This window comes from Canis aureus, chromosome 4, assembly GCF_053574225.1.
Source record: "Canis aureus isolate CA01 chromosome 4, VMU_Caureus_v.1.0, whole genome shotgun sequence".
In the NCBI taxonomy this organism is placed as follows: domain Eukaryota; kingdom Metazoa; phylum Chordata; class Mammalia; order Carnivora; family Canidae; genus Canis; species Canis aureus.
The window spans coordinates 57,849,676-57,867,135 of NC_135614.1; the positions used below are offsets into that span (position 1 = coordinate 57,849,676).

The following is a 17,460-nucleotide window of genomic DNA, read 5'->3' on the forward strand; positions in this document are numbered from 1 at the left end:
AATGCAGAAATGTCCACAATAGCCAAACTGTGGAAAGAGCCAAGATGTCCATAGACAGATGAAAGGATAAGGAAGTATGTGTGTGAAGACATATATATATATATATATATATATATATATATATATATATATATATATATATTCCAGTATGTGTGTGTGTGTATACATATATATGTGTGCACACACACACATACTGGAATATTACTCAGCCATCAGAAAGGATGAATACTTACCATTTACACTGATGTAGATGGAACTGGAGGGTATTATGCTGAACAAAATAAGTCAATCAGAGAAAGACAATTATCATATGGTTTCACTTATATGTGGACCATAGGGGAGGGGAGGAAAAACTAAATGGGCAGTTATCAGAAAGGGAGAAAAACCATGAAAGACTTAACTATAGGAAACAAACTGAGGGTTGCTAGAGGGGAGGTTGGTGGAGGGATGGGGTAATTGGGTGATAGGTAATAAGGGCATGTGATGTGATGAGCACTGAGTGTTATACACAACTGATAAATTATTGAACATTACATCATAAACTAATTACATCATAAAACTAATAAGTTGGCTAATTAAATTTTAATTAAAACAACAACAAAAATCCAAACAAAATAAGCCCTTAATCAGAATATGTTACAAGAGCATCAGTGAGAAGTCTCTAGTGTGGCAGTGTGTCTCAAGTGGATCATCTGATTTCCTGTGTGCTGAAATATCCAGTAGACCCTCAACATATCTTAGTAATGCTTCTGTGCTTTTCTATAGATTCGAGCGAAGCCTGATTCCTCTTTTTTTTTTTTTTATTTTGGAAGTTCTTTATTTTCTTATTTAATTTTATTTAATTTAAATTTAATTTTATTTATTTTATTTTATTTTATTTTTTTAATTGAAGTTCAATTTGCCCACATGTAGTATAACACCTAGGGAGATTTCATAGCTTCTATTGCTTCAGGTAGGAAGCAACTCAGCATGGTGGAAAAAGCTCACTGGTGATATCCTCCAAGGCCTTGATCAAATATTACTTGCCTGACACCATGACATTCCTACTCCCAAAAAGCATTAGCTCTCCCTTACTGACCCAGGTCCTTTAGTGGATATTATGCACACCGCTGTAATGGTCACATTATTTCTTCATGTTCAAATGTTTTTTCTTCTCTACACTGTGAGCTCTTTGAAAGTAAAGGCTTCATCAAATTTATATAGTTTGAGATGTAGAGTAGATGTTCTGGAGACAAACTGCCTGGGTTCAAATCCTGGTTCTCCCATGTATTGACTATACAAGCTTGGGATCTCTGCATTTTAGTTGGCACATGAGGATAATAGTAGTACCTACTTAGCAGATTTATTGTGAGGTTGTCATGCATTAATAGTCCATTCAGCAGCAATTTATTAAATGGGTACCATATTCCTGGCCATTTTCTGGGCACTAGGAATATACTCAGAAACAAAACAAAAAAAAGGTTCTTCCTCTATTGGAGCTTACATGACATGGGAGGAGGAAAGAATTACAAGTAAACAAACACTACAATTTGAGACAGTAAGCAGTGTGCCAGAACTGACTTATACTGGCTCACAAGAGCAGGCTGTGTGTCTCTCTTCTCATCTTTGTATTCAGCAACATCATGTTGATAGCTTGAATCACTGAATTAGCTACAGTTGGAGGTATTTACACTATGGAAACTGGCATAAACTATCAATCAGAGCCTACTCCCCCTGTACCTCTGCCCTATATCTAGGTATTAAACATTCAACTGAACACACCTGGGTAGGAAGATACTAAAACAAGTTGAGTAAAAAGTCTGGGGTAACTTGTCAAGGAATCTCTGAAAAAGTGGTTTGTGCTGAGGCTGGAAATATGAGTATCCAGAGGTGATATAGGAAAGAGTTAATTTAGACAAAGTGGACAGCTGGTTCAAAGGCCTACAGGGACAATGAGCATGGTTATATTCTAGGAACAACAATAGTGAAAGCCACTGAGGCTGAAGCATAAGGAATGTTGGGGAGAATGAAAGAGAGGAGATCAGAAAGGTAAGTCAGAGCCAGGCCACACAGAGCCTAACAGGCAAAGCACTTGAATTTATTCTAAGTGGGAAGCTTTTGGCAAGTTTTCAGCAGGAGGGACTATTTAAAGGACTTTTCAGGTACCTAACACCTAGGTAGGCTCAATAAATGGTACCTATTCCTGTTGATACTTATCTTAGTGTCCCTAACAGCTCACACATTGCCTGACACATGGGAAGTATCCAGGTCAGGGTTGTTGAGTGATACGTAAATGTATGGTCACAAGCCTCTTTCCTTTCCTTCTCGAGCACCATTTATTACAAATAAATGAATTATTTGTGAAAGATGGTTCCCAGGTCCCTTCTGTTCCCTATGCCTCCCACTGTATTACCATGGGCTATAGACTAGTTTTGTTAACCCAATCTGGTAGAAGTGACCATAGCCCTAATAGCCATTATTCCCAAACAAATATGCAAAGGACCCAGAGTCATCTCATTCCAAGACAGGACATTCTTGCCCTGAACAATAGCATAAAACATATTTTATGCTTCATATTTCTGTTCTGATATTAAGGGAAGGGGGAAGGAAAGTGAAAAAATATGCACTCTCTAACGAGGCCATAAATATTGATGTCTTCCTCAGGCCCCCCTAGAGCTCTATCATTTTGGCAACTGGCTGATTAATAATAGATTAAATACTTTAGATTTGCTTACTCTGGGATCCGTGACTTTAAATGCATCTGCTGTGAGGGAACTTGTTGAGACGGGGATCCACAGATCATGGAGACTTCCAGCAAAAAAATACAGTGGGAGGGGACACAAATTGGGCATGACAACCAATATTTCCACTGAGAAATATCTCAAATGTGGTGCACAAGGCTTGGGATGTCTCTCCAGATGTTAACTTCTTTTCCCAAGAACCCACCCCCACGATAACCCAAGTGAGAGGACTGTGTTAAAACACACCATATGGTAGTGTTCTGAGTACGTGATAGATGAGGAAGGAAGTCTTCCCACATCTCATCCAAATACCAGTCGTTAACCATAAGAAATGGTCATGGCACATAGCACAACTGGGAGGAAACTGGGATGCATGCCCATGACTGCTGAGGTAGACCAACTTGCCTTAAAACTTTATCCTCTGGAACAGAAACAAGTTTGAGACCAAAAGACCCTTTGCTGCTCCTCTAGATGCCAGTGGGGAAGTAAGTGGCCCTGGGCACACATGAGCAACTGGAGATGCCCACTTAAAGGCTTGTCTTGGTAGATCCATGGGAGGGTCAGCAAGTCCAGGCATTTTGGCATACTGGGAAAAATGCTGGGGGAATCATGATATCTGGCTTCTTAGTCTGACTCTATTACTGAGTCTCTGCGTAACCCTGGACTCATCTCTTTCTGGCGCCTCAGTTTCCCATCTGTTCAGTGAGGGGATAGGTAAGAGCAGTGCTTCTCATTGAGAGTCACTGGTGGAACTTTTAAAAGCCACATGTTCTTGTACTCTTTGTCATGAGTTGGCTTTTGTTCCCTTAAAACATATATTCATGACTCAACCCCCAGAATGTGAACTCATGTGGAAACAGGGTCATTGCAGATGTAACTACAATGAGGTTACACTGGAGTAGGGTGGACCCTTCATCCAACAGGACTGGTGTCCTTATTAAAATAGAAGAGAAGACACACAGAAGACACACAAGGGAAAACAGCATGGGATTACAGGGACAGAGACTGAAGTGCAGGAGCTGCAAGCAAATCTATGGTGAGGATGAATGGCAACTTCCAGAAGGTAGGAAGAGGCAAGAAAGGATTCTTACCTGTTGTGTTTAAAGGAAGCATGGCTCTACTGACACTTTGATTTCAGACTTCTCACCTCTGGAACTAGGATAGTAATTTTTTTGTTGTTTTAAGCCACCCTGTTTGTGGTACTCAGTTACAGCAGCCCTAGGAAACTCATATGCCTTGCTTCTAAACCTTACCAAATAAGAAAGTCAGGGTTGGGGCCTGGAAATGCAAAGTTAGAAAAAGCTCCCTAGAAAAATCTGGTGCATGTTGTGGCTTATAAACAATGAATTAAATAAATCCTTCCCGACTCTGGAATTCTCTGACACATGTGGAAATCTGACTTCAGCTTATGGCACCAGAAATACATCATGTAGCTTGGGAAAGAGATGCTTTGGTGATAAGAAGTAGAGCCTTCCCTATATTCTGTGGCAGGAAAATGGAGTCATGCTGACAGTGGAGAAACAGGAAGGTCCCCAAGATGGCCCATTCTCTCTAGGCTTACTTTATACCCCCAAAACATAAATTTCTTTTTTTTTTTTAAGATTTTATTTATTTATTCATGACAGAAACAGAGAGAGAGGGAGAAGCAGGCTCCATGCAGGGAGCCCAACATGGGACTTGATCCCGGGTTTCCAGGATCATGCCCTGGGCCGAAGGCAGCACCAAACCGCTGAGCCACCCAGGCTGCCCCAAACATAAATTTCTTAAAGGAAAAAGTTAACAGGAGCCACTAATGAGTCAAAGACCCCCTTGAGGTATTAATAAAAGGTATAAATAAACCTTCTCACCAGAAATATGCCTATACTTCCACAGAACATCAGACACCCTGATCCCCATTTACGGACTTCCCAGGGATCCACAAACAACACACCAAGAATCCCTGGATGCTATAACTTGACAAAGCCCCAGGTGAGCACAAAGGTGCTAACCTAAATCCTTCATAGAGAAAACAGGAGAGCAACTATGGGTACTCTTCTATGGTCCTACTTTCTCCATCTATAAAAGGAGGGCCATCATTTTTTCATCCAAGAAATATTCATTGGGCATCTACTCTGTGCTACAACACCTTTGTTCTTACATCCAGATTTTATTCTAGGCATGATATGAGAAGTTATGAGAGAATTTTTAAACAGTAGAATAAGATGATCTGATTTACATTTTAAGAGGGATCACTGACTTTCTAAGGTTTTCCAATGTGGACTTTCTAGAAGGAAATAGCCTCATGTCCTTCTACTGTTGCTATCAATGTAGACAGAATGTCAGTATAACTAAACACACTACTATACTACTGTGACACGGGATGATATCTCACAGATGTGAAGTGGGGAAAAAAAGGGAGAGTAGGAAGTTGTCTGTGCCAAGCTTGGAACTGAGCTGCTACCTAAGCCCCCGGGTTCCCTGTGAAATGCATAAACTACCTTTGTTATTTCTAAAGGGTTATCTGTTGAAACATCTTTAGGCAAAACCTGTCATAAGATGTCTCTCCAAATTCACATTCAATCTCGGCTGCCACCCTATTAGAATGTTGACACGTGCAACATCAAAGTCAGAGACGTCCTACTGAGCAGCAGCACTGCCAAGGTACCAGCAAGCTGCTCCGAATACAGATACAGCAAGAGGGTGGCTCTCGCCCCCTGCATTCTCCTCTCTCTGAATCCAAATTTTAGCTTCTAATGAGATGTTGCAGCCTGAACTAGCTTCTCTGTGGCTGACCCCACAGAAATTGGCACCAGAGTATAATATTAATGAGATGAGCATCATGCATCTGAGTAGATTACAAAATAAAAATGTATTCTCATCCATTATCCCATTGGAACCTCATGTCCATTCTGGGAGCTGGACTAGGGGGGTATTTTTAGCTATTTTACCAACAGAGAGGTTTGGCCCCAAGGCAGGCACTTGATCAGGGTAAAAAGGCTCACACATGGGCATTGGATTCTCATTCACCCACATTCCACTAAACGTGGGGTGCCTCTGAGCTATGTCACTTTTTAGGCTCCAGTTGGACAAGTTAATGTGTGTAGCTGTCAAGGTGTACAGAAGGTCAATGAAACTAGCAATCTAGAGATTGCTCTATGGACAAACATATCTGTGTTTGAGGATTAGTTGTGTGACCAGCTTAGTTATGTAACTTCCCTCTGTTCCAGTTACCTCTTCTGCAAAATGTGGAAATGATAGTTTCAATTTTCTTCAGTTGTTTCTAGGGGTAGGTGAGACAAAACAACCATTTCTGATGAGATGATGATGATGATGATGATGACGATGATGGCAGCCATAACAACAGCAAGAACTAGCATTTTAATGTGTACTAACCTTGTGCTGGGTGCTGTGCTTACTGTTTATGTGTCAGTTCATCATGTGTGTTGCATGATGTGCCCTCACTATACATCTGCTGTGTTGATTATTAAACTTTTTAACATTGGAGATAACATTCCAGGGCAGATAAAAGAAAGTCATTTGACTTTTTTTAGTTATAAGAGGTAAATAAAGCATATGGGGGGAAGGAGGAAAATCATAGAGGATTTGTCCTTTTTTTTCCCACATAGGATGCTCATATCTGGCACTAAGAAAACATAATTTATTCTATAGGTTAAAATATAAAAGCCTTTTATATTACCAATAATTCAATGGTATAATCAAAACAGCCAAATATATCCCATCTAACCCACACTTGGTAGAATTAAAGGATGCTAAAGTTGGAAGGAATTCACAGATTCACCCTGTCCTAACCCCTGGGAGGAGGACAAGAGAAGCCTAGGCAAATGCATGCCAAGTCCAAGGTCCACCACAAAGTCACAGAAACCTTTACATCCAATAAAGAAAACTCTCAATTAATTAAAGAACTCTGAACCTAGTATTATCTCATCTCTGGCAATGTATCTAGTTGAGGACTGCCTTGATTTCTTTTGTTATCTTCTACATTCACTGTAGCCCCCAGCTACATATGGTATTGAAAGGCAGCATGGCAGGAATTTTAGTAGGTACTTGAACTTACATGTGTAGGGTCCTCATTGTGGCTCTGTTTTCCCATGTGCAAAATGGAAGAGGGGGACTAGACTATATGAATCAAAAGGTCTTTACAGTCTCCATATACTCCAGTTCCTACTTATTTAATCTGAAATTCAAGATCCAGTCTTTTTTCCCAAGGCCCCCGTAGGAGCTGAGAGGTCTTGACACACTATGCTGGCACAGGACTTGGGCGCTCTGTGACCTGGTTTCACCTCCTCCACCACTTACAGTCTGACCTTGAGGCAAACCACTTAAGCACTTCGTGGCCATTTCTCCAATTAGAACACTCCCACTCTACCTCTGTGCGTGAGTGTGAACTAAATTAAAACAATGGATGGGGAAAAAATGCTTTGAGAAAAGTAGCAAAGGGCTATATATATACATGGGTATATATATCTATATACACATTACTAATCATTTGTTATTCTTATTATCATTGTCAGTATTATCCTTCACAACTCCTTTGTAGGTAATGAGGATCTATGACTAATGAGAATAAGCTTCCATCTACTGCAGGAAGAGGGGTGAGAAGGGCACAGTTCTAGGCAAAGGCAGGCTGACTTGGCTCCCAGTACTGCCCATCATTTTCTCCCCAGATATTTTTACTTCTTAGGGTTAAATAGCACAGGAGTCTGGTTGATGGTTCCTGGGCCCAAAATAGAGAATAAGTTGGTGCCATAGTACAAAGAAACCAAACCCAGATTCTAATAAACAAATGAACAGAAATATAAAGTACCATTTATTGGGATGGGGTTTTCAAAATGTTTTGTGGCCATTTATATTGTCTATTCCTTTGAGGGAGGCAGGACTTGGGGAAATGATGAATATTGATGACATCTTACATGCGCATAACACTTAATATTTTACAAAGCATATTCATATTATCGTGCCATTCAATTCAATATTTATCAAGCACTACTTGGAGCAACATATTATAAACATTGGGCACTTAGACTCTTGGAAGGACAAGGAATTAGGAGTTTTCAGGAGGGGAAAGGGAGACAGAATAGTTGAGTGACTGAGCCCAAGTCAAATTCTTAAAACAACAATTAGATCACATGCCACTTCTACTTACAACTTTCCAGTGGCTTCTCATGCACTTAAAAAAAAAAATCTGGGCAGCACCGGTGGCACAGCGGGTTAGCACCACCTGCAGCCCAGGGTGTGATCCTGGAGGCTCAGGATCGAGTCCCACGTTGGGCTCCCTGCATGGAGCTTGCTTCTCCCTCTGCCTGTGTCTCTGCCTGTGTCTCTGCCTGTGTCTCTGTCTCTGTCTCTCTCTCTCTCTCTCTGAATAAATAAATCTTAAAAAAAAAATCTGAACTCCTTTCCAAGGCACGTTTGGCTCTTCCTATTCTGGTGCCTTCTCTTCTCAGCTATCTTCTACTATTCTCTCCCTTGCTAAAAATATTCTAGCTACCTAGTTGCTTCTCAGTTCCTCAAACTCCACTACCAAGCTTTTTCCCATTTCAGGACCATTAAAAATTTTGTTGTCTCTGACTAGATTATTCTCCAATTTTGTTTTTGTGAAGCTAATTAATACCTTGTCAGCCTTTAAGACCAGGCTTGAATGTTGCCATCTTGGAGAGGGTCTTGACTGATAACGCTATTTAAGCAATACCCTCATGTTATTATCTTCTCGCTTTATGCTGCTTCCCCCCCCACCACCACAGGAGTTTTTGTCTTACACTTATTGCATGTATTTAGTAATTTTTGTTTATTTGTTTTTGTCCATTTTATTCCATCAGAACTGAGGGCCATGAAGTCAGGTGTCTTGTCCCTCTTATTCATTACAGTATCCCAAAGACTGGCAGAGCCTGCTACAAAGTAGGAACAATATATAATGAATGAATGAGGGAATAAAATGAAGTTTATAAACTTAATTTTTTAAAAGATTTTATTTATTTATTCATAAGAGACACACAGAAAAAGGCAGAGACACAGGCAGAGGGAGAAGCAGGCTCCATGCAGGGAGCCCAATGTGGGACTCAATCCCGGGACCCCAGAATCACGCCCTGGGCCAAAGACAGGCACTAAACGACTGAGCCACCCAGGGATCCCCTGGTTTATAAACTTTAGACCCTGGTCTTAAGCTCAGGTCTTATGCCTTCTGGTTTTCTGGTCCTTCCTTCTTTTCTACATGATATTCCTGCAACCCAAACATTGATATTCTCAACTCTATGCCTTGGGATAGATATGGGCAAGAAATCTATTTTTCTGAAATGAAAGAGAAACTCCAAATACTCTATCACATAGAGTATGAAAGGGGACATCTTGGTGGTTGCAGACCATGCTTCATAGGAAATTGATTAGGTTTCTTATATCACAAAATTATAGCAGAGAGGATAAGTGCTGATCCCCATTTGAAGAGGTAGCCCAGAGGTAAATGACTGCAGGGCACACTGGCTTTCTGTGCCCTGGGATCTCTCCTGAAGCTAGGATTATTACTGAGAGAAGTGATAAAATATGGCTGATACTCAGAATAGCTATCAACTCAATCCCTGCTTCTCTCCCATCCATCCATCCATCCATCCATCCATCCATCCATCCATCCATCCATCTAACATTTATTGAGAGCTTACTGTGTATCAGGCAACCTGGCCAACTATTAGTGACCTCTCTATAGCTCAACCTAAATTACTGCACAGATTTGCCATGAGGGCCAAAGGTGGCAACATAATGTAAACTTTACAACCCTAAAGTCTAAAACAAAGGAGGGATTATGATTATTAGTGGTGTAATTTAGTATGTGAAGAGTGATACAAGGGAACATTATATAATTAAAAGCTAATAAGCCTGTTCATTTGGAGGTTCAGTCAGTTGAGTGATGGACTCTTGATTTTGGCTCAGGTTATGATCTTACAATCTTGAGATTGAGCTCCAGGTTGGGCTTTGTGCTCAACACAGACTTTGCTTGAGATTATCCCTCTCCCTCTGCCCCTCCCCTCAACTGCTCATGTGTGCATACTCTCTCTCTCTCAAAAAAAAAAAAAAAAGGTATTAAATTTCAATGAATAGGAAGAAAAGAAGTTTCTGTGATGTGTCTTATTTTAAAACCTAGTTTCTACTCCTCCCCAGGGGAACAATTCATGAACAGAAAACACCATTGAATGAAGGTGTCAAGGATTAGGATATTATTTAAAGCAAAAGTACAAAACCCAAGGCATTAGAACAATCAGAACTCTGGACATTTGCTCAGGCTCTTGTTCCTACTTTCTCACTCCCTGCCTCCCCTTCCTCACTTCCTTTCCTGGTGAGCAGATCCAACCTGCCATTTAGGGCTTAGCTTCTCCCCATCTCCTCAGGGAAGCACTTCCTAATCTTCTCAGGATATTTGCATTTCTTCTTCTTCCCTTTAAATTCTCAAAATGTGTATAAACTAAAGCCTAGAAATTCATACTTAATTCCATGCCTCTTGGGGTTTGTCTGTCTGTTTGTTTTGGCTCATTTAGTTCAAATTATTGCTGCTCAGCAGATACTATCATCATTATTCCCGTCTTAAAGATGGGAAAACTGAGGCTCACAGAATTTAAGTGGAGTATCCAGGAAAGGTGACCAGCAGGGGGTAGAAATAGAATTAGAGCTAGACTTTGAATTAGGGCACCTGGGTGCCTTAGTCAGTTGAACATCTGACTCTTGGTTTCGGCTCAGGTCATTATCTCGGGGTCTGGAGATTCAGCCCTGCATCTGGCTCTATGCTCAGCATGGAGTCGGCTTGGCATTCTCCCTTTCCCTCTGCCCGACTCCCCACTAATGCTCTCTCTTTCTCTCTAAAATAAATAAATAACAGAACAGAAAAAAGGAAAAACAAAACAAAACAAAACAAACAAACAAACAAAAAAAAAAAAACAAAGGAAAAGAAAAAGAAACTAGGCCTTGAGACTCCTAGTCCAGTTCTCTCACAGCACAACTACCTGTGTCTGAATCAATATGTTGACCTGATTTGAATTGGGCACAGCAGCTGGATTTCCAGGTGAATATAATTCTTTCCCAGATACTAGTGGTATGAATAAAGACCCATTGTATACAAGGTCACACAGAGCTTCCCAAATCCAACATTCTTTTGTCTGTCACTCTGAGTTGGGTGATGGTCCTCATGCCAAGAAGAATCCTCAATACCTTTCTGATGTTACACTGAAAAGAACCAGGAAACAGAGCATCCCTACACCCCTCTAGTCATGGGAAGGGCCACTAGAAGCTCCATGACCCTGGATTGAAATTGTTCTACCCTGAGTTCTGAGTTCCAGTCCCAGTTCTGTTGAGACTCATGGGTGACTCAGGGAAAGCCCTGGATCTCCCCCAGGCCTCAGTTCCTTACTTGAGTTCCTTACTTAAATCCTTACCACAGATTTGGGGAGCTATCTGACTTCTCTTCTGTGGATGATGTTCAATAACCTTTCCCAGCCTTCAGGACTTCCTAGATTCCCAAGGGGTAAATTTCCAGAGTTTGGAGTGATGGATTGTGGGTCTGCTGAATTCTTTACTTTTCATAGTCCTAAAATAGTAAACAGCATTATTAAACAGATGGTGTGCAAATAATTTATTTAACCCTACAGAAGATCATTGAATTTGACTTCTGTTAAGGACTGGAAATCAGGCCAAAAAGAGTTCAACAGGCAGACAACCAATATTTAAGGCCTGGCTGAGGCTTTCATGGTCCTTTTGCCCATACCTGGGCTGGGGAGGTATGGGAGCGCTCCCTCAAAAATTCAGGTATGTTCTTCATTTTCTAAATGGCTCTTTCTTTCACTCAGACTCTTGCATGCTCGCTCTCTCTCCCTTTCTCTCTCTTTCATCTTGACTTCCAAGGCTGCTCTCTGTGTAGCACTGCTGAGCTGAGAAAGATAAGGCCCAAGAGACCATCCTAGGATTAAATAGAGTCTCCTTGTGATTTAGAAGCCTGAGATTGCCAGCTCTAAATCAACATGAATTCTCCATTTAATTTGAATCAGTGGGTTTTACGAGTCTGTTTCTCTTTCAGTTTATCAGTCAGGCTCACTCATTTTCTGTTTGTTACTGTTTCAGTGTCGTACAGGTAGAAACCTCATAGTCTGGCAAGTCTGAAAAAGGCCTTACGGATTTTCTAGACCAAGCCTTGGGTTGCACCGAGAAGGAAACAAAGTGAGGCCAACTATAGGGATGAGCCTTCTTCAAGTTCATCTACCTAAGGGGACTAGAACACAAGCTTCTTCTCTCCCTCCGTCTTTATTATATTTCTCCTACCTCGCATCTCCTTTACTTTTCCTCAAACAAAGGCTCTTGTTTACTATAATCATTTACCCTTTCCTTCCATCATTGGATAATCAATCACCCACTTCAGGGGTTCCTATCACAACAGCATCTTGAAACTTCAATTAATCTGAGATCAGCTCACAAGACGCTTACCTTGAGCTATTTCTCTGATTAGCTTTCAGGAGAAATAGATACTTTCTCTCCCTCCTTCACTCTGTTCTGTGTTTCACACACATCTAAGCTATAAAAATTAAGACTGCTTTGTATTAAAATTAAAGGAGTCTAAATTTAGTCTATTTTCCCAGAAAAAGACACTGATTGTTGAAAGAAAATAATCCTTACCTATTTTTTTGAACACCTAAATCCAATTACTGGCCCCTGAATGTATTTTTTAATAACATAGCAGGGTATTTATTATTTTTAGTATTATTAAGAATAACAACAGAAACAAGCATAAGCCATAGTTTATATAAGTTACAGCTTACCGAGGCTTTAAAATAAAGTCTCCCTTTTCCCACATGGGGCATGGAAAGCATGTTGACACAGAACAACCTTCTTGCAGATGACATAGCAGAGGCTCAGAGAGATTAAACAACTTTCCCCAAGTCATCAAGCTACCAAAATAACAATTCTGAAACTCAAATTGAACTCCCTTGTTTCCAAGCCCGCATTACTGTCACCATGTTACCTCTCTGCCCCCATCACTTTTCCTTGAATGTTTATATTTTAAGGCAGCTTGGTATTTGATGAGATTTCTGGTCCTGGAAGGAGAGGATGTGGGTTTTAGGCTCCTCACCAGGTAGGTGGCCTCTTCTTCCCCTAGTCACCCAGCTGGTTTCTTGGATGCTTGTGTTACAGATCCATGGAAGGTGGGATGAGGACCAGGCTTCAGTCTTACAGGTTTCTTGCCTAGGGCTCCAGAGCACCTGGCATACATCAACACAGTAATAGTAATTCTCATATTATACTGTCACATGCACTAGTTGTCTGTTTCTTTCATTACAGCTAGAGTCTTTTGAGAGCACAAACTGCATCTTATTCCTTTTTATGTGTCTGGCACTTAGTCGGTCTTTGAATTATGTTTACTAAACAAATGAAGACTCCAGTCTAATACTCTCAGTTGACATAAGAGATGATTTGCCCCAAATCTCACAGGGACCTGATGACAGAACTGGAATTAGAGCCCCCATCTTCAAGCTCTTTTTGGTGTATTTCCATGCATGAGTAAGATGATGTTATTTATTTCTGCTAACAATAAGTGCAGCCAACATGCATCAGATGTTGGCTAAATGCTGGGGTACTATGTTAAGTGCTTTCTGAGCATGATCCTATTTGATTCCTCTATTCCAGGAGGTGAATTATATTTTTATCCCCATTAATTAGATAAATAAATGGTTTTAGGCTGAAATTAGCTTTAGATTTCTTCTCACCTTGCAAATATCCTCCAGGCAACACCCCCCCACGAACCTCTGCCAAATGAAAGATAAAATAAAAATCAGTACTGAGACTGAGGCGGAAGGGCTTCTTCTGTATACATAAGACACACACATTTCTGGTATCCTCAACAATAGATGCCCTGCCCAACAAAGCACGGATGGGGAGATGTGCTCATTAACTGCTAACTTCAGACCTCTTAGGTTTCTTCTATTTGAGCTGTCACTCAAAGTGGCCTTATTTTTTCCAGTCCTCTTGTGAGTTCTCCTGCTGATGCTTATTTGTTTATCTGAAAGGCCAGACTCTTTGGGATGGGCTCATTAGGAAGACATTTCCTTTCACAAGGGCTGAGAGAATGGCAGGGACACAATATCTCCCACATGCCCCCCTCTTGCCATGCCAACACCACAATAGAAGGCACCCAGTCGAGAGCCAATCAAAACCCAAGTCAGCAAAAAATGTCCTCTGCTGGAGCCCAGCTGTGAGAAAGCATAAACATCTTCAAAGCTCTGACCACTCTCTCATCTCTGCCATGTAATCTTCCCCTGACCTTTGCATCCCACAATGATCCCTTCTTCTTTAGATCCATTGAGTAATACAAAACCTTGCAATCAGAGTAATGTAGCCATAGACATTTCCAGTCAAAAGGGACCATAGAGATGATTGAGCCTAAGCATGGCAACACCCCAGCACTTATACCAGCCACTCCCTGATTTCCCATCCATGGCAAATAGCTTTAATCAATCGTGGCACTCTTCCCAGCTCAGCTTGGATGGTGCCTGAGAATTCTTTTCAAAAAAACACTCTGGGCAGAAGAGAAAAGTAACTCTCCCATTCAGGATAAAAGGCATAGAGGGGCTAGAAAAGAAGCCTCCTGCTTGCCATTCTAATGCTTTTTCCGCCACTATATCTTTATTGATGGTGTACTCTTTTATGGTCATCTCATCTGAATAAGACCTAACATCAATGGATGATTTTCAGCTTCCTGAGGGTGGAGCCTGGGGGATGCATCATGCTGAGTAGTATGCATGCTGCTTAGAGACAAGAGAAGTGAATAATAGACTCCAGATCCTAAGTATAATAAAGGGGACACTTGAAAATCTCAGAAAGGATTTATAGGAACCATCTTGGATTAAGTAATCATGTGTTATACAACCATCCTCTGGATGAAATACATTAGAGAGCCACTGAGGCATTCAGAATATTTCTCAGTGCCTACTGGATCCCATGCAAGAGTAATCAGTTATAATAAGTCCAAAATGCTCTTATATGAGCTAGTTTCTCACCTACAATGGCAATTTCTCAAGTTTTTCACCAAAGTAGCCAAAAAGGAGAGAAGAATGATGTCAGAGATGTCCCCTAGAGATCTGAGGCATAGCTCCAAGCAAACCACAGGAAGTAAGACATAACTATGAAATACCACGTTTTATCTTGAAAACTCATGCGAGTTTGGATTCTCCTTCAAAATATAGCAATGTTTATTTTAATAAAAAATGCTCTCTCCCAAATTTTTAAGTTGATTCGATGCCATGGGGAAGTACCATATTTTCCCCAGGGCTTCATATACTCCTTAGCCCCCCAGAGGTCAGGAAAAATTGATCATGGGACAAATCTAGCATAGCATCTGTTTTGGCCTGTGAGCTAAGAATGGTTCTAATAATTTTAAATTGCTGAAAAAATATACAAAGAATATTTAGTGACACATGAAAATTATGAAATTCACATTTTAATCTCCAAAAATGACATTTCATTGAAACTTATTTATGTACTGTCTATCGTTGTTTCCATGATACAATGGTAGAACTGAGTAGTTGCATCAGAAATAAAGACTAAAATACTTACTAGCCCTTTACAAAAAAAATTTCCCATCTCTGTCTTGGTCTATTACAGGCTACTCCAGGACCATACATGTTCTCATTATGGGAAGATGCACTACGTAAATCTCAAGTAGGGGGACTTTTTGCCCTTCAGGACACTTTTGGCAATGCCTGGAGACATTTTTTATTGTAACAAATGGAGAGGAGAATGTTGCTGCTCACATCTTATAATGAGTAGAGGCTAGGATGCTACTGAAAATCCTTCAGTGTTAGGGTAGCCCCCACAACAAAGACTTATCCAATTTAATTAAATGTCAATAGTCCTGAGGTTGGAAACTCTGATATATCATTTCTTTCCTTATCTCAATTAAAGTCCACAGATGGACTTCTGATATTAGTAAATCAGAAGGAATTACTCAATGAGGCCTGAGAGACAGATACTACATAAATATATATGAAGGATGAGGGTTACTTCTCTTTTTATTTAACTATAGGAATACTAATACATAGGTAATAATAAGAAGAATAATTAGTTTTTATTAAGCACTTATTTATGTGCCAGGCATTAGGCTAAGTATTTTACATTTATCCTCTCATTTAGTAATCATTTCACCCTAACCCTGTTGGTGTGGATGAGGAAAAGATCCAGAGAAGTTAAGTTGCCAAAGGTTAGAAAGCTACCAAGTTATAAGGCAGTGATTTGTACCTAAGAAGTCTGACACCAGAAATTTAGCTTTTTACCATGAAACCGTGAACTTTCTGGAATACTCATTAACTCTTTAGTTCAGTGCTTTGATGTGGGCAAAGAACTTAATCTGTCCATCCTGCAACCCCATTATTATGAACAAGAAAATAACTGCTACCCTCAAAGCTTAGGTTTCAAGACTCTGTCCTTAGCAGAGATTTGTTTTGCTACAAAACTGCTTGGTAAATTCAAATGCATTGAACCATATAGAAGCTGGTAAGTCTAGAAAACTCTGTAATAACTGTATGATCCATGTTCTAGAGGCTCCTTATAGGAAATACAAGACCTACTGAGATGTTACAGCCAATTAGCATCTAAATAGGTTTCTTATTTCTCTCCTAGATATAATCAGAATTGAATAATTATTATTAAAGAAATAACTTCGAAAGAGATAGTAGATAGTTATTTGAAGTAATGAATCTCAAAGACAGGATATTGCTCCCAATTTTGGCAAGCCTTGCTTAGAAGAAAAATGGCAAATACATATTTTTTACATGAATCAGTGTGGTTTGTCTGATAGGTTATGTTAATAGTTGAGTGAGAGTGTGAACTCCAGAAAAAGATCATCTGGGTTCAAATCCAACTTTGCCTACTTTTAATAACCAGTTAGGCTGCCCTGAGCCAATTACCTAATATTAGTCTTAGGTTTATAAAACCTGAACTCTAGTCCCGGGTCTGACACAAACCCATCATTTGTGACCTTGGGCAAGTTGGATCACTTTTCTGGGTCTCTGTTTTCCCAGTTGTAAAAAGGGAATAATGGCACCTCCCTTATATATCTCCTTAAGTTTATGTGGTATAAAGAAGTTAATATATACACAAAAAAGGTTGTTAGTAGTAATGGCTACTCACAAAATTCTTTACCATTCAATCCCTGCAGTCGGAAAAGTAGGCCATATACAAAAAGCAAATAATATACTGAGCCAAGCAAGCAGCACACACTGTTGCCAACAGCCTCAATAAGGAAGTATCAAGCAAACATGAAAATGCAACAAAATACAGAATGAGGGTCAATGTTATCAACATTTTGTATCTGGGATGCCCCAGGCTCAGCTGGAGCATGCCAGCTGGCTCTCTCTCTGCCTGACACAGCTGCTTTTAAGCAGCTGGCCTTGACTGCCACAACAGGTAGGTGGAAAGGATACCTGTTGTTTTGACACCTAGAATAGAGCGTGGTTCCACAGAATATAGTGGCTCTTGAAATAAAGGTTCATAGTTCTTATTTGTCCTAAGATACTGGATTGCATCCAATGACTATTGCCTGGCAGATCTGAGGCTGCCTACCCATGGTTGGTTTTATAAACAATGTTGTTTACATAACTACTGAACTGAAACATAGACCCTTAGGGGAAATAAATTAGTAGGAATGATGTGCTTGCAAATCTGGGCATTATTTCACAACTTCATCAGATTCAGAAGCAAAATATTTACTGACTACCTACTA

At 40.2% G+C, this 17,460-nt stretch overlaps 1 protein-coding gene across 4 annotated transcripts in view; it reads right to left on the minus strand.

The window, feature by feature from the left end:
- GRIA1 (glutamate ionotropic receptor AMPA type subunit 1) overlaps window positions 1–17,460 on the minus strand; it is a 306,425-nt gene that overhangs the window by 208,790 nt on the left and 80,175 nt on the right. Inside the window, exon 1 of one of the 4 annotated variants that reach the window (XM_077895796.1) lies at window positions 11,132–11,269. The exons of the other annotated variants lie outside the window; for them this stretch is intronic. The gene's annotated coding sequence lies outside the window, so the exon portion shown is untranslated. Of the gene's footprint in view, window positions 1–11,131; window positions 11,270–17,460 lie in introns of those variants that run through there. 4 annotated transcript variants of the gene reach the window in all.